We start from the raw sequence: 25,451 nt of genomic DNA, 5'->3' as shown, positions 1-25,451 counted from the left end.
GCCTCATTAGTGAGAAATAATTATCCTGAGAATGAGCATTATTTCATATCCACCTAACAAATTATAAAAGCAAGACCTGAATGATTCATACTATTTCCAAGTAATTTAACTGCATCCAAGAATACAATTCAAGAATAGTTATGGTAATACAGAAATATCTAGCACCCAAGAAGATAAAATTTGAAATGTCTGGCATTCAATAGAAGATTACCAGTCATACAAAGAAAAAGGAAAACATGACCTATACTAAGGAGAATACTAAATCAACTGAAACCTACCCAGGACTGAAACAGATATTAGAACTAGCAGTAAAGGACAATAAAATAGTCATCATAACTACATTCCATCTTTTCAGTAAGTTGAGACACTGGAGAAATATTTTTTAAAAACATTCTATATTAGGCCGAGTGCAGTGGCTCATGCCTGTAATCCCAGCTTTGGGAGGCCGAGGCAGGTGGATCACCTGAGGTCAGGAGTTCAAGACTAGCCTGACCAATATGGTGAAACCCTGGCTCTACTAAAAATACAAAAATTAGCCAGCGGTGGTGGCGGGCACCTGTAATCCCAGCTACTCGGGAGGCTGAGGCAGGAGAAGCACTTGAACCTGGGAGGTGGAGGTTGCGGTGAGCTAAGATTTCACCACTGTACTCCAGGCTGGGCAACAAAAGTGACACTCCATCTCAAAAAAAAAAAAAAAAAAAAAATCTACATTAAACTGCTAGAGACAAAAACTACAGTGGAACTACAATGGATGAGTTTTTTTGTTTTTTGTTTGTTTGTTTTTGAGACAGAGTTTCACTCTGTTGCCCAGGCTGGAGCACAGTGGCGCAATCTCGGCTCACAGCAATCTCCGTCTCCTGGGTTCAAGTGATTCTCGTGCCTCAGCCTCCCAAATAGTTGGGACTACCTGGGCACACCACAGGTGTGCACCACCATGTCCGGCTAATTTTTGTATTTTTAGTAGAGATGAGGTTTCACCACGATGGCTAGGCTGGTCTCAAACTGCTGACCTCAAGTGATTCACCCACCTCAGCCTCCCAAAGTGCAGGGATTACAGGCGTGAGTCACTGCGCCTGGCCTAAGATTTAAAAAAAATCTCTAAATGAGATTAAGGAGAGATAAGACATTGCAGAAGAAAAATTAATGAACTTGAAAGTGTAGCAATAGAAAATATCCAAATGGTAGGCTGGATGTGGTGGCTCATGCCTGTAATCCCAGCACTTTGGGAGGCCAGGGCAGGCAGATCACTTGAGGTCAGGAGTTCAAGACCAGCCTGGCCAACATGGTGAAACCCCATCTCTACTAAAAATAGAAAAATTAGCTGGGCTTGGTGGCAGGTGCCTGTAATCCCAGCTACTTGGGAGGCTGAGACATGAGAATCACTTGAACCTAGGAGGCAGAGGTTGCAGTAAGCCAAGATCATGCCATGCCACTGCCCTACATCCTGGGTGACACAGTATGACTCCATCTCCATAAAAAAAAAAAAAAAAAAGAAAATATCCAAAATGGAAAACATGGAGGGAAAAAAGCATGCAAAACTGCAAAGACTATCAGTGAATTGTGAGAAATCCTAATACCTGGGTAATAAAAGGCCTGAAAGCAGTTTAGGTGGTAGGAATGAGAAAAATATTTCTTCAAAATATTTGAAGAAATAGTGACCCCAAGCTTTCCAAATCTTATGAAGACTATAAACCCATAGATTCAAAAACCCAATGAATCAAAAGAACAAGAAATATAAAGAAAATAGCATCAAGGCACTTCATAATGGTTCTTTTTTTTTTTTTTTTTTTTTTTTTTTTGAGACGGAGTCTTGCTCTGTCACCCAGGCTGGAGTGCAATGGCATGATCTCAGCTCACTGTGACCTCCGCCTTCTGGGTTCACGCCATTCTCCTGCCTCAGCCTCCTGAATAGCTGGGACTACAGGCACCTGCCACCATGCCCAGCTAATGTTTTTGTATTTTTTAGTGGAGACAGGGTTTCACTGTGTTAGCGAGGATGGTCTCAATCTCCTGACCTCGTGATCCACCTGCCTGCCTCGGCCTCCCAAAGCGCTGGGATTACAGGCGTGGGCCACCACGCCCAGCCCAAATGGTTTATTTTTTAATAAAAAAACATAAAAGCAACCAGAGAGAAAAATGACGTTACGTACAGAGGAATAAGGATAAGAATATCAGATTTCTTGTTGAAAACAATGCAAACAAAAAGTGTAGTAACATGTTTAAAATACTGAACTTCTGTCAACCTAGAATTCTATACCTAGTGAATATACTTTCAAAAACAAAGGTGCAGTAAAAACATTTTCAGACACATGAAACCAGACTCACCCTACAAGAAATGTTAATGGGTGATCTTTAGGCAGATGAAATATAATATTGATTAGAAATCAGGGATCTACACAAAAAAATGAAGAGCACCAGAAATGGTAAGTATAAAGTATGTTTTTTCTTACTACTTAAATATCATTAATAATAAACTATTTAGGCAAAAATCATAACAATGGATTGTGGGTTTTAAAACATGGAAAAGAAAAATGCATGACAACAATAGCATAAAGATTCAGAGAAGAGAAATGAAAGTACACTATTGTAAGATTCTTATCCTATATGTGAAGTGGCATCATATCACTTAAAGTTTAACTGTAATGTTAAAATGTATACTGTAAACCCTGTAACACAACCAGTAACTTAAAAAAAAAACTAAAAATTTTTAGCTGATAAGCCAACAAAAAAGACAATATTTAATAACAAAATGTATTAGATTAATCCAAAAAAGGCAGAATTGAAGGAAAAGGGAACAAAAAACAGAAGTAACAAATAGAAAACAAACATCAAAATGTTAGATTCAAGTGTAATTATATAATCAAATTAAATGTAAGGTATTAAACATTGTCAGACTGGAATAGTAAGACCTAACTAAATATTTACCACAAGAAGTGCACTTTATATATAAAACACAAATAAATTAAAATTTTAAAAAATCGGTGGGCTCAGTGGCTCATGCCTATAATCCCAGCACTTTGAAAGGCTCACTTGTGTAAGGATTGCTTGAGGCCAGGAATCTGAGACAAGCCTGGGCAACATAGTGAAACCCCATCTCTACAAAAAAAATCTTTTAATTAGCCAGGCATGGTGGTTTTTGTAGTCCTACCAACTAAGGAAGCTGAGATGGGAGGATTGCTTGAGCCCAGGAGTTTGAGGTCATGTGAGCTATTATCATGCCACTACACTCCAGCCTAGGTGACAGAGTGACACTCTATCTGTGAAAAAAAAACAACAAAAAAAACAAAAAAACAAAACCCACCAAAAACAAAAAAAGCAAAACCCAACTTTTCCTCTGAAGCAGATTAGAGAAAAAATAAAGATATTGAAATATATACCATGGCAACAGTAATCAAAAGAAAGCTGAAATGGCTATATAAGTAACAGAAAATGTAGACTTCAAAATAAAGAAGGCCATTTCATAACAATAATGGTGTCACTTAATCAAGGGGTCATAAAAATCCTAACTATTTATGTACCTAATAAAAGAGATTCAAAATACATGAAGCAAAATAGAACTACAAAGAGAAATATACAAATCCACAATTATAGTCAGAGATACCAATACTCCTCACTCACTAATGAATAAAATAAATAGAAAATTAGCAAAGATTTAGTAAACTTAAATAATACTATCAACCAACTTAACAGAATTGATATTTATAGAATATTCCAGCCAACAACAGCAGAATGTAATTTTTTTTCAAATGCATACAGAACATCTACCAAGATGCAACATATTCTGGACCATAAAATAAGTCTTGCTGGGTGTGGTGGCTCACGCCTGTAATCCCAGCATTTTGGGAGGCCAAGATGGGCAAATCACTTGAGGTCTGGAGTTTGAGACCACCCTGGCCAACATGGTGAAACCCCATCTCTACTAAAAATACAAAAATTAGCCACGTGTGGTGCCGTGTGCCTGTAATCCCAGCTACTCGGGAGGCTGAGGCAGGAGAATTGCTGGAACCCAGGAGGCAGAGGCTGCAGTGAGCTGAGATCACTCCATTGTACTCTAGCCTGGGCGACAAGAGTGAGATTCTGTCTCAAAAAAAAAAACGCTGAGGCAGATGGATCACGAAGTCAGGAGATCGAGTTCATCCTGGCCAACATGGTGAAACCCCATCCCTACTAAAAATACAAAAATTAGCCAGGTGTGGTGGCACACTCCTGTAGTCCCAGCTACTCAGGAGGCTGAGGCAGGAGAATTGCTTGAACCCAGGAGGCGGAGGCTGCAGTGAGCTGAGATCGCACCACTACACTCCAGCCTGGCCGACAGGGCGGGACTCTGTCTCAAAAAAATAAAAAATAAACAAATAAATAAGTCTTAATAATTTCAAAAGCACTCAAATCACACAATGAAATTAAATTACATTATCAATAACAGCATGATCTGCAGAAAATCCCCAAATATTTGGAAACTAAATTATACACTTCTAAATAACTAAACAATTCATGGATTAAAGATCAAAAGGACAATTAGAAAGTATTTTAACTAAATAAAAATTTTAAAACAACATATTAGAATTTATGGGATGTACCAGCTACCATGGCACATGCCCATTGTCCCAGCTACTCAGGAGGATCACTTGAGTCCAGGAGTGTGAGTCCAGCCTAGGCAACATAATAAGACTCCATCTCTAAAAATATACATAAGAGAATTTACGAGATGCTACTAAAGGAGTAATTAGGTAGCAATTTGTAGCATTAAATGCTTATATTAGAAATATCTCAAATCAATGACATCAACTTCCATTTTAAGAAAGAGCAAATTAAACCCATAGTAAAAATACAGGAAATTAAGATCAAAGTGGAAATTAAGGCCAGAAGTGGTGGCTCCCACCTGTAATCCCAGCATTTTGGGAGGCCGAGGTGGGTAGATCACTTGAGTCCAGGAGTTTGAGACTAGCCTGGCCAACATATAAAATTAGCTGGGTATGGTGGCGCACACCTGCAATCCCCGCTACTTGGGTGGCTGAGGCAGGAGAATCACTTGAACCCAGGAGGCGGAGGTTGCAGATCGTGGCCTGCACTCCAACCTGGGCAACAAAAGCGAGACTTTGTCAAAAAACAAACAAACAAACAAAAAACCCAACAGTATATAAAAATAATACATCACAACCAAGTGGGATTTATATCAGGCCTACAGAGTTGTTTCAACATTCAAAAGTAAATCAATTTAAGTCACCCTATTAAAATACTAAAAAAATAAAAACCAGTGATCATCTAAATAGGTACAGAAAATAGCATTTGGAAAAATATAACATCCATTCTCAATTTTAAAAAGAGAGAAAAAAAATCTCTCACCAAACTAGAAAAATTTCCTCAACTTGATTAAGGATATTTATGAAAAATCTATAGCTAGCATTATACTTAAGGTGAAAGATGGAATGCTTTCCTTCTAAGATCAGGAAAAAGACAGGACTGTCCACTTTCACCACTTTTATTCAACATTGTACTGGAGGTTCTAGTCACTGCAATCAGGCAGGGGAAAGAAAGAAATAGGCCAGGAGCAGTGGCTCATGCCTGTAATTCTAACACACTGGGAGGTCGGGGTGGGCGGATCATTTGAGGTTTGAGGTCAGGAGTTCGAGACCAGCCTGGTCAATGTGGTAAAACCCTGTCTCTACTAAAAATACAAAAAAAACAAAAATTAGGTAGGCATGGTGGTGCACGCCTATAATCCCACCTACTAGGGAGGCTGAGGTGGGAGAATCACTTGAAACGAGAAGAAGGTTGCAGTGAGCCGAGATCACACCACCGCACTCCAGGCTAGGCGACAGAGTGAGACTCTGTCTAAAAAAAAAAAGAAAAAGAAAGAAAAGAAAAGAAATAAAAGGCATCCAGACTAGAAAGGAAAAAGTCACATTTTTATTTGTAGACAACATGATCATCCATGTAGAAAAGCCAATGATGTCTACAAAAGAGCTATTCAAACTAATGAACAACAAGGTTCATATCCAGCAAGGTTGCAGGACACAAGACCAATATATAAAAATATATTTTATTTCTATATACTAATAATGAAAAACTGGAATTTGAAATTTAAAAAATGTTATTTCAATAGCATAAAAAATATCAAATTCTTAGGGATAAATATGACGCAGGATGTGAAAGATCTATACAATTGAAAACTACAAAATATTGCTGAGAGATACTGAAGAAGACCTAAGCAATTTGCCAAATATACCTTGTTCATGAGTCAGAAGACTAAATATTGTAAAGATGTCACCTCTCTCCAAATTGATAGACAGATTCAACACAATCCCAATTAAAATCTCAGCAGACATTTCTGTAGGAACTGACAAGCGAAATCTGTTTTTTTGAGACAGAGTCTTGCTCTCCTACCCACGCTGGAATGCAGTGGCACGATCAGGGTTCACTGTAGCCTCAACCTCCTGGGCTTACGTAATCCTCCCACCTCAGCTTCTTGCGTAGCTGGGACCACAGGCATGTGCCCACAAGCCCAGCTTATATATACATACTTTTTTTTTTGCAGAGACCGGGTCTCCCTATGTTATTCAGTCTGGTCTTGAACTCGTGGGCTCAAGCAGTCCGCCTGCCTCAGCCTCTGGCTAACAAGCATATTCTAGAATTCATATGAAAAAGGTAAAGAACATAGAATAGCCAAATCAACTCTGATAAGAAGAACACAATTGGAGAGCTAATACTGCCTAATTTCAAGAAAGGGTTTACAGCTAAAATAATCAAAATACCATGTTAGGGACTTCTGGTTTCAGTTCCAATGAGGAAAGAGCTTAGAAGTCACCACTCCTATCCTTATAGCAAGAAAAAAGCTAAACAGACTTGCCTTCCAGAGAAACTACTTCATCAGAGCCTTATCTGACGTGGAGGAAGGAGAATTATGTAAACTTCGGCCCCTCTAGCCTTCTTGTGAAATGCCTAACCTTGTTTTTACTTTAACTCGTTACTTTGAATTTTGTCCTGCTTGTCCCTTTAATCACCTAGCCTTGCTTCTCATGTAAATAAGACTCTCTAGCTAGGAAAGCCGGACAAACTCCAACTGACCCCTTAATTTACAAGACACTAAGGGCTCCTCACCCAACCCCCTTTAGTAAGGAGTTGGCCTGGGTAAACAGATCCTCAGCATTTCAAAGGAGCCTAATTAATTGATAAGGTACGAACACTAACAATGTATGAAGTTCCCAGGAATTTTCTCCAGGAGATAACAACATAAAACGTTGAGTTCGTGTCCGGCATAGACCCTATATCTAATTATAATGAAAGATTTAGAACCTTGCACCTGGTACTGTTGCTCTTCTTGTAACCATTTGTCTTTTAAGTTATCACTCTGTAACCATTTTAATTCTTTTGATTCTTGCATGTTTTTACTTCTGTAGAATTATTACATTTGAGTCCCCCTCCCCTTCCTAAACCTAACTATAAAAGTTAATAGAGCCCCTTCCTCGTGGACGAGAGAATTTTGAGCATTAGCCGTCTCTTTGGCCGCTGGCTTACTAAACGACTCTTAATTCGTCTCAAAGTGTGGCGTTTTCTTAACTTGCCTGGGTACAACACTTGTCTGATGTAAAGGGATACTTTTAAAAAAAAAACACTGAGAAAAAGTTCTGAATGTCAAAGCCCAAGAGCTCAGGCCAACAAAAATAAATGCTTAAGATTTAACTATAAGATTATAGAATGCTTCCCCTCTCCAACACCTTACCATCACGTCAAAGGGGCTTCAGTGTAATTATAACTGACAGAGGTTCAAACCATCAACTCTATTTGAGAAGTTTTTTTTGTTTGTTTTGTTTTGTTTTTGTTTTTGTGTTTGAGATGGAGTCTCGCTCTGTCGCCCAGGTTGGAGTGCAGTGCTGTGATCTTGGCTCACTGCAACCTCTGCCTCCCGGGTTCAAGGGATTCTCCTGTCTCAGCCTCCTGAGTAGCTGGGATTACAGGCGTGTGCCACAACGCCTGGCTAATTTTGTACTTTTAGTAGAGACAGGGTTTCACCATGTTGGTCAGGCTGGTCTCGAACTCCTGACCTCGTGATCTGCCCGAGAAACCCACAGACAACAGGGTAAGGGAGGGAACCCAGTAAACTGTAGGAAACTGAGGCCTCTGGCACCAAAAGCTATAGCATACATTAAATACAGCCCAGCTCCTGGTCATATAAACATAAAACATGAGGCAGGAGAATCGCTTGAAACCGGAAGGCGGAGGTTTTGCACCACTGCACTCTAGCCTGGGCAACAAGAGCAAAACTCTGTCTTAAACAAAACAAAGCAAAACAAAACATAAAACCTTACACTAAAAATCTAATTACCTCAGTTCCTATTACCTAATACCTCACAACTTTCAACAAAAAATTACAGAGCACATACAGGCAAGAAAAACAAACACAGTCTGACAAGACAAGCATTAGACCAGTTTCAGATATGAATCAGATTTTGAAATTATTTGATAGGGAATCTAAAACAATAACAATTAATATGTTAAGGGCTCTGATGGAAAAAACAGACAACGTGTAAGAACAGATAGCTAATGTAAAAATGGAAACTCTTAAAAAGATTCAAAAGGAAACATTAAACACCAAAAATACTGTAATAGACATAAAGAAAGGGCACATGAATTAACTGAATACAGCCATGAATGGAATCATCAGTAAGCTTGATAACATGTAAATAGAAACTTCCCAAAATAAAATGCAAAGAAAAAAAGAATTATAAAAGGAACAGAATATCAAATGGAACAGAACAACAGTGGAACAGTTATAAAAGGTGTAACATAGGTATAATGGAATTAACAGAGGGAGAAGAAAGAGCAAAAGAAACATAAGAAATATCTGAAGTAATAATGACTCAGGATTTTTCAAAATTAACGACAGACACCAAATCACATAAGCAGGAAGCTTACAGAACATCAAGCAAGATAAATACCAAAAAATCTGTACCTAGAAATATCATATTCAAACTGCAGAAAACCAAAGACAAAGAGAAAAATCTAGGAAGAAGCCAGTTTTAAAACCACCTGTTTTTTAGAGAAACAAGGATAAGAATTATACTATACTTCTTGTCAAACTACATAAACAAGAAAGTACAGTGAAATATTTAAACTGTTGAAAGAAAGAACCACTAACCTAGAATTCTGTTTCCAGTATCCAGTGAGATTATTCTATAAAAAGGAAGGAGAGACGGTTTCACACTGTTAATGTGCTAAATGCCACTGAATTATACACTTTAAAATGGTTAGTTTTATGTTATGTGAATTTCACCCTAATAAAATAAGGAGAAATTCAGACAAAAACTGTCACCAAGTAGACCTGTTTTCCTAGAAAAGTTAAAGAAGTTCTTCAGAAAGAGTGAAAATTGTATATGTCAGTAAATTCAGATCTACATAAAGAAAAAAAATCAGAGACAGAATAAATAAAGCTCAAATAAAATATTTCATTTTTCTTATTCTTAATTGATATAAGAGTAATAATAGAAAAAATGTATTGAGTGATTAAATCATAAGGGTAAGTAAAATAAACAACAGGAATGTTATAAGAGATGGGAAAGGACAGTTAAGAATACTCTGTTATAAGGTACCTGCACTACCCATGAAACAATATAGTATTATTTGAAAATAAACTCAGATTAGTAAATGTGGAAGGCAAACTCTTGGGGAGTAACTAAAAATTATACTTAAAAATTAAGTATAGGCCGGGCGCAGTGGCTTAACGCCTGTAATCCCAGCACTTTGGGAGGCCGAGGCGGGCGGATCACAAGGTCAGGAGATCGAGAACATCCTGGCTAATGCGGTGAAACCCCGTCTCTACTAAAAATACAAAAAATTAGCCGGGCGTAGTGGCAAGCGCCTGTAGTCCCAGCTACTCGGGAGGCTGAGGCAGGAGAATGGCGTGAACCCGGGAGGCAGAGCTTGCAGTGAGCAGAGATCGTGCCACTGCACTCCAGCCCGGGCGACAAAGCAAGACTCCGTCTCGAAAAAAAAAAAAAAAAAAAATTAAGTATAATTGATATGCTAAGAAAAGAGAGAAGATAGAATAATTTTTAATATGCTCAAAACCAGAAAAAGAAAAAAAGAGAAAGATAAAGAACAGATACAACAAATAGGAAACAGATATTAATCCAACTATATCAATAATTGCTTTCAATATGACCTAAATAAACCCATAAAAACATAGTGACTGTTAGAGTAGATTAAAAAAAAAAAAGGCCCAGCTGGCACGGTGGCTCACGCCTGTAATCCCAGTACTTTGGGAGGCCGACCTCCCAAATCACGAGGCAGATCACGAGGTCAGGAGTTTGAGAACAGCCTGACCAACATGGTAAAACCCTGTCTCTACTAAAAATACAAAAGTTAGCCGGGCATGGTGGTGCATGCCTGTAATCCCAGCTACTCAGGAGGCTGAGGCAGGAGAATCACTTCAACCCAGGAGGCGGAGGTTGCAGTGAGCCAAGATCACAGCACTGCACTCCAACCCGGGCGACAGAGTGAGACTTCATCTCAAAAAAAAAAAAAAAAAAAAGGCCCATCTATATGTTGTCTACAAAAAACTCACTTTAATATAAAGTCACAGATAAAAAGGATGTACAGAGATATACCATGTGTTATGGACTGAATGTCTGTGTCCCTCAAAATTCATATGTTGAAATCCTAACCCCAAAGGTGAGGCATTTAGAAGGTGGGGCCTTTGGGAGGCAATTAGCTCCTAAGGGTGGAGCCTTCACAAATGAGATTAGTGCCCTTATAAAAAAACATGAGAGGGCTTGCTCGCTCTCTCTCTTGTCTCCACCATGTTTGGATACAACAAGAAAATAGCCATCTGCAAACCAGGAAGTAGGCTCTTACCAGACACCAGATCTGCTGATTATCTTAATCTTGGACTTGCCAGCCTCCAGAACTGTGAGAAATAAATGTCTGTTGTTTAAGTCACACACTGTATGGTGATTTGTTATAGGTGCCTGAACTAAGACACTATGTAGACACTAATATAGTCAAATGATCTTTGATAAAGGATCAAAAGCAATTCATTGGTAAAAGTGTAGTCTTTTCACCAAATAGTGTTAGACTTATAGACATCCCCATGCAAAAATAAGACCTTATACCTGTCACAAAACTTAACACTTTGGGAGGCCAAGGCGGGCAGATCACGAGGTCAGGAGATCGAGACCATCATGGTGAACACGGTGAAACCCCGTCTCTACTAAAAATACAAAAACAAAAATTAGCCAGGCGTGGTGGCGGGCACCTGTAGTCCCAGCTACTTGGGAGGCTGAGGCAGGAGAATGGCATGAACCAGGGGGGTGGAGCTTGCAGTCAGCCGAGATCACGCCACTGCACACCAGCCTGGGAGACAGCGAGAGTCTGTCTCAAAAAAACAAAACAAAACAAAACAAAAATTAAGTCAAGATGGATCACAGATCTAAATGTAAAACACAAAAGTTCTATAAAATGTCTAGAAGATAACATAGGAGAAAATCTAGATGACCTTGGGTCACCTAGATCCATGATCCATGAAAGAAAAAAAATGGATGAGTGGAACTTCATTGGAAAATAGGTATTCAAATGAATACATGTACACATGTTCATAGAAGCACTATTTACATTAGCCAAAAGGTGAAAACAACCTTCACGTTTATGAATGGATGAATAAATTGTGTATACATATTATATATATATACACAATAGAATATTATTTATACAAGGGAATGAAGTACTGATATATCCTACAACATGGATGAAACTTCAAAACATTGTGCTAAGTGAAAGAAGCCAGACACAAAACGTTACACATATTGCATGATTCCACTTATAGTAAATACCTAGAATATAGAAACAGAAAGAAAACAGAAAGCAGACTGGTGGGGGATGAAGAGTAATCTCTTAATGGGTACAGGGTTTCCTTTTAGTGTATTGAAAATATTTTGGAAGTACATAAAGCTGGTGGTTGAACAACACTGTGAATATGCTAAGTGCTGCTCAATTGTTCACTTAAAAAGCTGTTACATAAATTTTGCCTCATTCAAAAAAATTTTGAAATCTGTTCTGCAGAAGACTCTGTTAAAAGAATGAAGAGACAAGCCACAGACTGGAAGAAAACATTTCCAAAATACATTTGACTGAGGAACTGTATCCACAATACACAAATAACTCATAAACTCAACAATAAGAAAACAAAATATTTGGATCTCTCACCAAAGAAGAAAGGTAGTAAATGAGCATATAAAAAAACGTTCAACATTATATGTCATTAGAGAGCTGAAAATTATAGCAAGACACCAATACATACCCACTAGAATGGCAAAAATCCAAAACATTGAAACCAAGTGCTGGTGAGGATGCCAAGCAGTAGAAACTCTCATTTATTGCTGGTGGGAATGAAAGAGGGTACAGCCACTTTGGAAGACAGTCTGGCAATTTCTTACAAAGCCAAACATAGGCTTACTATATAATCCAGCAATCATCCTCCTAGTTATTTCCTCAGTTGAACTGAAAACTTATGTCCACACAAAAATCTGCATACTAATGTTTATAGAAGCATTATTTATAGTTGCCCCAAACTAGAAGCAACCAAGATGTCCTATAGTGGTGAAAGAATTTAAAAAAACTGTGATAAACCCATACAACAAACAAAAAGAAATGAGCTATTAAGACACTAAAAGACCTGGAAGAACCTTAAATACATATTGCTAAGTGAAAAGAAGTCAATCTGACAAGATTATATACTGTATGATTCCAACTATATGACATTCTAGAAAAGGCAAAACTATAGAAACCATAAAAATATCAATGAGTTTCCAAGGAAAGGAAGAGTGTGAGAAAGATGCATAGGTGAATAAAAAATTTTAGGACCGTGAAACCATTCTGGATGATACTATAATAGTGGATACATGACAGTATGAATTTATCAAAAGCCACAGAACTGCACAACACAAAGACTGAAACTTAGAGTAAACTACTGACTTTAGTGAATAATAATATGGGTTTATTAATTGTAATAAATGTACCACACTAAGGCAAAATGATTATAGGGGAAACTTTGGGAACTAGGGAGGGTATGGTAGGTACCTGGGAACTCTGTAGTATTTTCCCAATTCTTCTGTAAATCTAAAACTGTTCTAAAAATAAAGTCTATTTTTATTTTTTTTATTTTTTTAAAGTATTTTTTATTATTATACTTTAAGTTTTAGGGTACATGTGCACAACATGCAGGTTTGTTACATACGTATACCTGTGCCATGTTGGTGTGCTGCACCCATTAACTCGTCATTTAGCATTAGGTATATCTCCTAATGCTGTCCCTCCTCCCTCCCCACAACCTCACAACAGGCCCTGGTGTGTGATGTTCCCTTTCCTGTGTCCATGTGTTCTCACTGTTCAATTCCCACCTGTGAGTGAGAACATGCGGTGTTTGGTTTTTTGTCCTTGCGATAGTTTACTGAGAATGATGGTTTCCAGCTTCATCCATGTCCCTACAAAGGACATGAACTCATCATTTTTTATGGCTGCATAGTATTCCATGGTGTATATGTGCCACATTTTCTTAATCCAGTCTATCGTTGTTGGACATTTGGGTTGATTCCAAGTCTTTTGCTATTGCGAATAGTGCCGCAATAAACATACGTGTGCATGTGTCTTTATAGCAGCATGATTTATAATCCTTTGGGGATATACCCAGTAATGGGATGGCTGGGTCAAATGGTATTTCTAGTTCTAGATCCCTGAGGAATCGCCACACTGACTTCCACAATGGTTGAACTAGTTTACAGTCCCACCAACAGTGCAAAAGTATTCCTATTTCTCCACATCGTCTCCAGCACCTGTTGTTTCCTGACTTTTTAATGATGGCCATTCTAACTGGTGTGAGATGGTATCTCACTGTGGTTTTGATTTGCATTTGTCTGATGGCCAGTGATAATAAGCATTTTTTCATGTGTCTTTTGGCTGCATAAATGTCTTCTTTTGAGAAGTGTCTGTTCATGTCCTTCACCCACTTGTTGATGGGGTTGTTTTTTTCTTGTAAATTTGTTTGAGTTCATTGTAGATTCTGGATATTAGCCCTTTGTCAGATGAGTAGGTTGCAAAAATTTTCTCCCATTCTGTAGGTTGCCTGTTCACTCTGATGGTAGTTTCTTTTGCTGTGCAGAAGCTCTTTAGTTTAATTAGATCCCATTTGTCAACTTTGGCTTTTGTTGTCATTGCTTTTGGTGTTTCAGACATGAAGTCCTTGCCCATGCCTATGTCCTGAATGGTATTGCCTAGGTTTTCTTTTAGGGTTTTTTATGGTTTTAGGTCTAACATGTAAGTCTTTAATCCATCTTGAATTAATTTTTGTATAAGGTGTAAGGAAGGGATCCAGTTTCAGCTTTCTACATATGGCTAGCCAGTTTTCCCAGCACCATTTATCAAATAGGGAATCCTTTCCCCATTGCTTGTTTTTGTCAGGTTTGTCAAAGATCAGATAGTTGTAGATATGCGGCATTATTTCTGAGGGCTCTGTTCTGTTCCAATTGGTCTATATCTCTGTTTTGGTACCAGTACCATGCTGTTTTGGTTACTGTAGCCTTGTAGTATAGTTTGAAGTCAGGTAGCATGATGCCTCCAGCTTTGTTCTTTTGGCTTAGGACTGACTTGGCAATGCGGGCTCTTTTTTGGTTCCATATGAACTTTAAAGTAGTTTTTTCCAATTCTGTGAAGAAAGTCGTTGGTAGCTTGATGGGGATTGCATTGAATCTATAAATTACCTTGGGCAGTATGGCCATTTTCACGATATTGATTCTTCCTACCCATGAGCATGGAATGTTCTTCCATTTGTTTGTATCCTCTTTGATTTCATTGAGCAGTGGTTTGTAGTTCTCCTTGAAGAGGTCCTTCACATCCCTTGTAAGTTGGATTCCTAGGTATTTTATTCTCTTTGAAGCAATTGTGAATGGGAGTTCACTCATGATTTGGCTCTCTGTCTGTTATTGGTGTATAAGAATGCTTGTGATTTTTGCACATTGATTTTGTATCCTGAGACTTTGCTGAAGTTGCCTATCAGCTTAAGGAGATTTGGGGCTGAGACAATGGGGTTTTCTAGATATACAATCATGTCATCTGCAAACAGGGACAATTTAACTTCCTCTTTTCCTAATTGAATACCCTTTATTTCCTTCTCCTGCCTGATTGCCCTGGCCAGAACTTCCAACACTATGTTGAATAGGAGTGGTGAGAGGGCATCCCTGTCTTGTGCCAGTTTTCAAAGGGAATGCTTCCAGTTTTTGCCCATTCAGTATGATATTGGCTGTGGGTTTGTCATAGATAGCTCTTACTATTTTGAGATACGTCCCATCAATACCTAATTTATTGAGGTTTTTTTTTTTTTTTTTTTTTTTTGAGACGGAGTCTTGCTCTGTCGCCCAGGCTGAAGTGCAGTGGCGCAATCTTGGCTCACTGCAAGCTCCGCCTCCCAGGTTCACGCCATTCTCCTGCCTCAGCCTCTCCGAGTAGCTGGGACTACAGGCACCTGTCACCACGCCCGGCTAATTTTTTGTATTTTTTAATAGAGATGGAGTTTCACCGTGGTCTCGATCTCCTGACCTCATGATCCGCCCGCCTCGGCCTCCCAAAGTGCTGGGATTACAAGCGTGAGCCACCGCACCCGGTCAATTTATTGAGTTTTTAGCATGAATTGTTGTTGAATTTTGTCAAGGGCCTTTTCTGCATCTATTGAGATAATCATGTAGTTTTTGTCGTTGGTTCTGTTTATATGCTGGATTATGTTTATTGATTTGTGTATGTTGAACCAGCCTTGCAACCCAGGGATGAAGCCCACTTGATCACGGTGGATAAGCTTTTTGATGTGCTGCTGGATTCGGTTTGCCAGTATTTTATTGAGGATGTTTGCATCGATGTTCATCAGGGATATTGGTCTAAAATTCTCTTTTTTTGTTGTGTCTCTGCCAGGCTTTGGTATCAGGATGATGCTGGCCTCATAAAATGAGTTAGGGAGGATTCCCTCTTTTTCTATTGATTGGAATAGTTTCAGAAGGAATGGTACCAGCTCCTCCTTGTACCTCTGCTAGAATTTGGCTGTGAATCCATCTGGTCCTGGACTTTTTTTGGTTGGTAAGCTATTAATTATTGCCTCAATTTCAGAGGCTGTTATTGGTCTATTCAGAGATTCAACTTCTTCCTGGTTTAGTCTTGGGAGGGTGTATGTGTTGAGGAATTTATCCATTTCTTCTAGATTTTCTAGTTTATTTGCATAGAGGTGTTTATAGTATTCTCTGATGGTAGTTTGTATTTCTGTGGGATCGGTGGTAATATCCCCCTTATCATTTTTTTTTTTTTTTTTTTTTTTCCTGAGACTGAGTCTGGCTCTGTCCCCCAGGCTGGAGTGCAGCAGCACCATCTTGGTTCACTGCAAGCTCCGCCTCCTGGGTTCACGCCATTCTCCTGCCTCAGCCTCCCGAGTAGCTGGGACTACAGGCGCCCGCCACCACACCCTGCTAATTTTTTTGTATTTTTAGTAGAGACGGGGTTTCACCATTTTGGCCAGGATGGTCTTGAACTCCTGACCTCATGATCTGCCTGCCTCGGCCTCCCAAAGTGCTAGGATTACAGGCTTGAGCCACTGCACCTGGCCTCTCTTATCATTTTTTATTGCATCTATTTGATTCTTCTCTCTTTTCTTCTTTATTAGTCTTGCTAGTGGTCTATCAATTTTGTTGATCTTTTCAAAAAACCAGCTCCTGGATTCATTGATTTTTTTCAAGGGTTTTTTGTGTCTCTATTTCCTTCAGTTCTGCTCTGATCTTAGTTATTTCTTGCCTTCTGCTAGCTTTTGAATGTGTTTGCTCTTGCTTCTTTAGTTCTTTTAATTGTGATATTAGGATGTCAATTTTAGATCTTTCCTGCTTTCTCTTGTGGCATTTAGTGCTATAAATTTCCCCCTACACACTGCTTTGAATGTGTCCCAAAGATTCTGGTATGTTGTGTCTTTGTTCTCATTGGTTTCAAAGAACATCTTTATTTATGCCTTCATTTCGTTATGAACCCAGTAGTCATTCAGGAGCAGGTTGTTCAGTTTCCATGTAGTTGAGCGGTTTTGAGTGAGTTTCTTAATCCTGAGTTCTAGTTTGATTGCACTGTGGTCTGAGAGACAGTTTAATTTCTGTTCTTTTACATTTGCTGAGGAGTGCTTTACTTCCAACTATGTGGTCAATTTTGGAATAGGTGTGGTGTAGTGCTGAAAAGAATGTATATTCTGTTGATTTGGGGTGGAGAGTTCTGTAGATGTCTATTAGGTCTGCTTGGTGCAGAGCTGAGTTCAATTCCTGGATATCCTTGTTAACTTCCTGTCTCGTTGATCTGTCTAATGTTGACAGTGGGGTGTTAAAGTCTCCCACTATTATTGTGTGTGAGTCTAAGTCTCTTTCTAGGTCTCTAAGGACTTGCTTTATGAATCTGGGTGCTCCTGTATTGGGGGCATACATATTTAGGATAGTTAGCTCTTCTTGTTGAATTGATCCCTTTACCATTATGTAATGGCCTTGTCTCTTTTGATCTTTGTTGGTTTAAAGTCTGTTTTATCTGAGACTAGGATTGCAACCCCTGCCTTTTTTTATTTTCCATTTGCTTGGTAGATCTTCCTCCAACCCTTTATTTTGAGCCTATGTGTGTCTCTGCACGTGAGATGAGTTTCCTGAACACAGCACACTGATGGGTCTTGACTCTTTATCCAATTTGCATCTGTGTCTTTTAATTGGAGCATTTAGCCCATTTACATTTAAGGTTAATATTGTTACGTGTGAATTTGATCCTGTCATTATGATGTTAGCTGGTTATTTTGCTCGTTAGTTGATGCAGTTTCTTCCTAGCCTTGATGGTCTTTACAATTTGGCATGTTTTTGCAGTGGCTGGTCCTGGTTGTTCCTTTCCATGTTTAGTGCTTCCTTCAGGAGCTCTTTTAGGGCAGGTCTGGTGGTGACAAAATCTCTCAGCATTTGCTTGTCCGTAAAGTATTTTATTTCTCCTTCACGTATGAAGCTTAGTTTGGCTAGATATGAAATTCTGGGTGGAAAATTATTTTCTTTAAGAATGTTAACTATCAGCCCCCACTCTCTTGTGGCTTGTAGAGTTTCTGCTGAGAGATCAGCTGTTAGTCTGATGGGCTTCCCTTTGTGGGTAACCCGACCTTTCTCTCTGGCCGCCCTTAACATTTTTTCCTTCATTTCAACTTTGGTGAATCTGACAATTATGTGTCTTGGAGTTGCTCTTCTCGAGGAGTATCTTTGTGGCGTTCTCTGCATTTCCTGAATTTGAATGTTGGCCTGCCTTGCTAGATTGGGGAAGTTCTCCTGGATAATATCCTGCAGAGTGTTTTCCAACTTGGTTCCATTCTCCCCATCACTTTCAGGTACACCGATCAGACGTAGATTTGGTCTTTTCACATAGTCCCATATTTCTTGGAGGCTTTGTTCATTTCTTTTTATTCTTTTTTCTCTAAACTTCTCTTCTCGCTTCATTTTATTCATTTGATCTTCCATCACTGATACCCTTTCTTCCAGTTGATCGAATCGGCTACTGAGGCTTGTGCATTCGTCACGTAGTTCTCGTGCTGTGGTTTTCAGCTCCATCAGGTCTTTTAAGGACTTCTCTGCATTGGTTATTCTAGTTAGCCATTCGTCTAATTTTTTTTCAAGGTTTTTAACTTCTTGGAAATGGGTTCGAACTTCTTCCTTTAGCTTGGAGTAGTTTGATCGTCTGAAGCCTTCATCTCTCAACTCATCAAAGCCATTCTCCATCCAGCTTTGTTCCGTTGCTGGTGAGGAGCTGTGTTCCTTTGGATGAGAAGAGGCGCTCTGATTTTTAGTTTCCAGTTTTTCTGCTCTGTTTTTCCCCCATCTTTGTGGTTTTATCTACCTTTGGTCTTTGATGATGGTGACGTACAGATGGGGTTTTGATGTGGATGTCCTTTCTGTTTGTTAGTTTTCCTCCTAACAGTCAGGACCCTCAGCTGCAGGTCTGTTGGAGTTTGCTGGAGGTCCACCCCAGACCCTGTTTGCCTGGGTATCAGCAGCGGAGGCTGCAGAACAGCGGATATTGGTGAACAGCAAATGTTGTTGCCTGATCGTTCCTCTGGAGGTTTTGTCTCAGAGGAGTACCCAGCCGTGTGAGGTGTCAATCTGCCCCTACTGGGGGGTGCCTCCCAGTTAGGCTACTTGGGGGTCAGGGACCCACTTGAGGAGGCAGTCTGTTCGTTCTCAGATCTCAAGCTGCGTGCTGGGAGAACCACCACTCTCTTCAAAACTGTCAGACAGGGACATTTAAGTCTGCAGAGGTTTCCGCTGCCTTTCGTTTGGCTATGCCCTGCACCCAGAGGTGGAATCTACAGAGGCAGGCAGGCCTCCTTGAGCTGTGGTGGGCTTCACCCAGTTCGAGCTTCCCGGCTGCTTTATTTACCTACTCAAGCCTCAGCAATGGCGGACGCCCCTCCCCCAGCCTCGCTGCCACCTTGCAGTTTGATCTCAGACTGCCGTGCTAGCAATGAGCGAGGCTCCGTAGATGTAGGACAGTCCCAGCCAGGCACAGGATATAATCTCCTGGTGTACCGTTTGCTAAGACCATTGGAAAAGCGCAGTGTTAGGGTGGGAGTGACCTGATTTTCCAGGTGCTATCTGTCACCCCTTTCTTTGACTAGGAAAGGGAATTCCCTGACCCCTTGCGCTTCCTGGGTGAGGCGATGCCTCGCCCTGCTTCGGCTCACACTCAGTATGCTGCACCCACTGTCCTGCGCCCACTGTCCGACACTTCCCAGTGAGATGAACCTGGTACCTCAGTTGGAAATGCAGAAATCACCCGTCTTCTGCGTCGCTCACGCTGGGAGCTGTAGACTGGAGCTGTTCCTATTTGGCTATCTTGGCTCTACCCCCCTCATAAAGTATCATAAAGTCTATTTTTAAAACCAGCATGATATTTACATAGAGATAAAAAATATATCAGCCTGGTGCAGTGGCTCATGCCTGTAATCTCAGCACTTTGGAAGGCTGAGGTGGGCAGACTTCATGAGCCCAGGGGTTTGAGACCAGCCTGGGCAACATGGTGAAACCTCCTCTGTACAAAAAATACAAAAATTAACTGGGCGTGGTAATGTGTGCCTGTAGTTCCAGCTACTCTGGAGGCTGCAGTGGTAGGATCACTTGAGCCCAGCAGGTTGAGGCTGCAGTGAGCAGTGGTTGTGCCACTGCTAGGTAACAGAGTGAGATACTGTCTCAAAAAAAAAAAAAAAGAAACTTACCAAATTGTATACTTTAAATGTTTGCAATTATACCTCAATTAAGCTGTCTAAAAAATAAACAAATAGAGTAACATCACAGAAAATGATGGAGTACAGAACTCCAAAAATCTATCCATCCACTAAAGCAACAATTAAGCTGGATAAAAACCAGTCAAAACCAACTTTTTTTGAGCTCTAGAATCTAATCAAAAATTTACAAAACCCAGGGGAATGCTTAGTGAAAGAAGACATGGTAAATTTTGGTAAGAGAGTGTTACGGCATTTTAATTTACCTGCCTTACCACCCCCAACTCCCTAATTCAATGACCACTGTGGGGACAGCAGTCTGCATTCCTGTTGCAGGTTGTTAGTGCCACAGGGATCAATATGGACCTTATTCTCAAATAATTGTAGCTATGTGTTTTGGCGTGTCTGGTCCTTCCCTGCAGGATCAACATAGGGGCTTGCTTTTATTTCATCCACCTTGGAATTTTCTCAGAGCAGGAGTGGCCTCAAAGACAGCATATGTCAAAAGTACTTAGAGGCAAATATATTAGCCACAGCCTTCTGGGACAAGGGATAACAGACAGGTCAAACAGCAGAGAGAACCAAAAGCCTGGGAAAGAGGCTGGGGAAGGAAATACATGGGGAAATAAGAACTCTGAAAAAAATCCTGTATTCAGTATTCGTAATAGCCAAGATATGGAATCAACCTAAGTGTCCATCAATAGATGAATGGATAAAGAAAATATGGTATATATACATAATGGAATACTACTCAGCCTATAAAAGGAAGAAAATCTTGTCATTTGTAACAACAGGAGAAACTTGGGAGTATATTATCCTAACTGAAATAAGCAAGGCACAGAAAGACAAATACTGCATAATTACACTTATGTGTGAAATTATAAAAAGTTGAATTCATAAAAGTAGATAGTAGAATGGTGATTACCAGGAACTAGGAGGTAGGGAGGAGGCATACTGGGGATACATTGGTCAAAGTATATAAAATTTCAGTTAGATACAAGAAAAAAGTTCAGGAGATCTATTGTACAACATGGTGACTACAGTTAATAATATTACATACTTGAAAATTGCCAACAGAGTAGATTTTAGATGTTCTCACCACAAAAAAATGTTAAGTATGTGAGGTAATGGATATGTTGACTAGCATGATCTAGCCATTCCAAAATGTATACATATATTAAAACATTATGTTTTACATCATAAATGCATACCCTTTTTTTTTTTTTTTTTTTGAGACGGAGTCTCGCTCTGTTGCCCAGACTGGAGTGCAGTGGTGTGATCTCAGCTCACTGCAACCTCTGCCTCCCCAGTTCAAGCAATTCTCCTGCCTCAGCCTCCCGAGTAGCTGAAACTACAGGCACACGCCACTATGCCCGGCTAATTTTTTGTGTTTTAGTAGAGACGGGGTTTTACCGTGTTGCCCAGGCTGGTTGCGGACTCCTGAGCTCAGGCAATCTGCCCTCCTTGGCCTCCCAAAGTGTTGGGATTACAGGTGTGAGCCACCGTGCCTGGCCAATGCATACAATTTTTATTTGTCAATTTAGAAAATCAATCAATCAATCAATCAATCAGAAAAGTACATGCAGATACTGGGGAATCTAGAAGGCCATATGCATGTCCAGAGCGGTATACATACTCAGAAAAAAATCTACATTTGCAACTCCTATGGACATTCAGGCTTCATGAAAGTAGGAAGCAAAGGCTAAGGCAGAGGTGTAAATGACCTAGCTAAGCACTGAAACAATGCTCCAATACAGAATCCATCTGCAAAGACCATGAAAGGTTTTTCTTTGTTTGTTTTTGTATGAGGAATCTAAGGAAATTTCTGACCAATCACAAGCTCACCACTAAGGTAATGGAAAGCTACTTCAGTGACTACATAAGGCAAAGAATACAGTCTTTAAAAATAATAGTTTAGGCTGGGCACAGTGACTCATGCCTGTAATCCCACTTTGGGACTACACTTTGGGAGGCTGAAGTGGGAAGACCACTTGAGCACAGGAGTTCAAGACTAGCCTAGGCAACACAGTGAGACTGTCTATCTCTCTAAAAAAAAAAAATTAGCTGGGGCCAGGCATGGTGGCTCACGCCTGTAATCCCAGAACTTTGAGAGGCTGAGGCAGGCAGATCACCTGAGGTCAGAAGTCTGAGACCAGCCTGACCAATACGGTGAAACCCCATCTCTACTAAAAATACAAAAATTAGCTAGGCATGGTAGCGTGTGCCTGTAATCCCAGCCAGTTGGGAGACTGAGGCAGAAGAATCGCTTGAGCCTGGGAGGTGGAGGTTGCAGTGAGCTGAGATCACACCACTGTACTCCAGCATGGGCAACAGAGCAAGACTCCATCTTAAAAAAAAAACAAAAAAATTAGCTGGGCATGGTGACATGCACCTGTGCTCTCAGCTACTCAGGGGTAGGAGGTGGCAGGATTGCTTGAGCCCAGGAGGTTGAAGCTGCAATGAGCTGTGATTGAACCACTGCACTCCAGCCTGGGAGACAGAGCAAGACCCTGTCTCAAACAATAATAATAGTAATAATAATAATAGTTTAGAAATAGAAAATTGGAACAGACCTATAACTAGTAAGGAGATTTCATCAGTAATCAAAAAATTTCCCCAAACACAAAGCCTAGAACCAAATGGCTTTACTGGTAAATTCTATCAAACACTTAGAGAATAATTACCACCGAAACCTGTCAAGTTATTCCAAAAAGTTGAATAGGATGCAATGCTTCCCAACTCATTCTATGAGGCCAGCAAAACCCTGATACCAAAGCCAGACAATGACACTACAAGAAAAGAACAGACCAATATCCCTGATGAATACTGTTGGAAAAATCCTCAACAAAATAGTAGCAAACAAAATTCAACAGCACATTAAAAGGATTATGCCGGGCGCGGTGGCTCACGCTTGTAATCCCAGCACTTTGGGAGGCCGAGGCGGGCAGATCACGAGGTCAGGAGATCGAGACCACGGTGAAACCCCGTCTCTACTAAAAATACAAAAAAATTAGCCGGGTGTGGTGGCGGGCGCCTGTAGTCCCAGCTACTCGGAGAGGCTGAGGCAGGAGAATGGCGTGAACCCGGGAGGCGGAGCTTGCAGTGAGCCGAGACTGCGCCACTGCACTCCAGCCTGGGTGACAGAGCAAGACTCCGTCTCAAAAAAAAAAAAAAAAGGATTATACACCATGACGAAATAGGAGCTGTTCCTGGAATGCAAGGATGGTTCAACATACAAAAATCAATTAATATATCACATTAATAGAATTAAGGAAAAAACTATATGATGATTACAATTAATGCAGAAAAGCATTTGACAAAATTCAATACCCTTTCATGATTAAAAAAAAAAAAAACCCACTCAAAAAATCCCCAAACTAGGAACAGAACCAAACTAGGAACAGAAGAAAACTATCTCAACAAAATAAAGGCCAGTACATATACACAGATGAGTTTCCTGAACACAGCACACTGATGGGTCTTGACTCTTTATCCAGTTTGCATCTGTGTCTTTTAATTGGAGCATTTAGCCCATTTACATTTAAGGTTAATATTGTTATGTGTGAATTTGATCCTGTCATTATGATGTTAGCTGGTTATTTTGCTCGTTAGTTGATGCAGTTTCTTCCTAGCCTTGATGGTCTTTACAATTTGGCACGTTTTGCAGTGGCTGGCCAACATGGTGAAACCCCGTCTCTACCAAAAATACAAAAAAAATTAGCCAGGCGTGGTGGCAGGCGCCTGTAGTCCCAGCTACTTGAGAGGCTGAGGCAGGAGAATGGTGTGAACCCAGGAGGTGGAGCTTGCAGTGAGCCAAGATCATGCCACTGCACTCCAGCGTGGGCGAAAGAGCGAGACTCTGTCTCAAAAAAAGTAACATTAACCACATCTGTACCAAGCACAAAGTAAACATTATTAATGAACATTTTACAGATTAGGAGACTGAAGTTCAGAAAGATTAGGTACTGGCCAAACATTACAAAGTTAATCAGGTCCAGGATTCTAATACAGACTTTTCTGATCAAAGACTGTAATTATCTGAATAAACAATATAGCCTTAATTCTATATAATTCATAAGGTTATTAGCAGGACTGAGCAACATATGACTCTAAAACATTTTAAACTCATATGAGATCGGTAACATATTAGTGCACAGATTTTATACCACCAATTACATATTATTAATTTCTTACTAAATTGAAAGAAATTTCCCCTCTAGTAACAAATTCCAAAGGAAATATCTAGCAGTGAGCATAGGCTGCATTTTAACCTTTACTTTTTTCACACTGCATGTCTCAGAAATATAGAAGCAGTATTATATACTGATGGCACTATGTGGATTAATCCATTGGTAAAATTCATGAAAGATATACAATCCATATATGATTATCTGTAGTATTTTCAAAATCCAATGTTTATTTTACTTCTGTAACACAAAATCATCCAATCATTTCAAATGATGTTATAGAAAAGTATTTCATTACCTGGAAATATGGTCACAATATGTTGAATAATAAAAACAGGTTATAAAAAGTATTCATTGGCTGGGCACGGTGGCTCACACCTGTAAACCCAGCACTTTGGGAGGCTGAGGCTGGCAGATCATGAGGTCAAGAGATCAAGACCATACTGGCCAACATGGTGAAACCTCGTCTCTACTAAAAGTACAAAAATTAGCTTGGCCTGGTGGTGCAAGCCTGTAGTCCCAGCTACTCGGGAGGCTGAGGCAGGAGAATCGCTTGAACCTAGGAGGCAGAGGTTGCAGTGAGCCAAGATAGCACCACTGCACTCCAGTCTGGTGACAGAGCGAGACCCTGTCTCAAAAAAAAAAAAAAAAAAATGGCTGGGTGAGGTGGCTCATGCCTGTAATCCTAGCACTTTGAGAGTCCGAGGTGGGTGGATCATGAGGTCAGGAGATCGAGACCATCCTGGCTAACACGGTGAAATCCCGTCTCTACTAAAAATACAAAAAAAATTCACCAGGCGTGTTGGCAGGCGCCTGTAGTCCCAGCTACTCGGGAGGCTGAGGCAGGAGAATGGTGTGAACCCTGAAGGCAGAGCTTGCAGTGAGCTGAGATCGCACCACTGTACTCCAGCCTGGTGACAGACCAAGTCTCCACTTCCCAAGGTGAATCATCTTTGTTTCTATTTAGATCTGAG

General features: G+C 40.1%; 1 protein-coding gene across 4 annotated transcripts in view; it reads right to left on the bottom strand.

Annotated features, from left to right (window-relative positions):
• The window catches only part of TMEM116 (transmembrane protein 116), a 140,018-nt gene that overhangs the window by 87,050 nt on the left and 27,517 nt on the right, over window positions 1-25,451 (bottom strand). The window lies entirely within an intron of this gene.

Source organism: Hylobates moloch, unplaced genomic scaffold, assembly GCF_009828535.3.
Source record: "Hylobates moloch isolate HMO894 unplaced genomic scaffold, HMol_V3 SCAFFOLD_12, whole genome shotgun sequence".
Taxonomy (NCBI): Eukaryota; Metazoa; Chordata; class Mammalia; order Primates; family Hylobatidae; genus Hylobates; species Hylobates moloch.
This window is presented reverse-complemented; position numbering and strand designations above follow the sequence as displayed.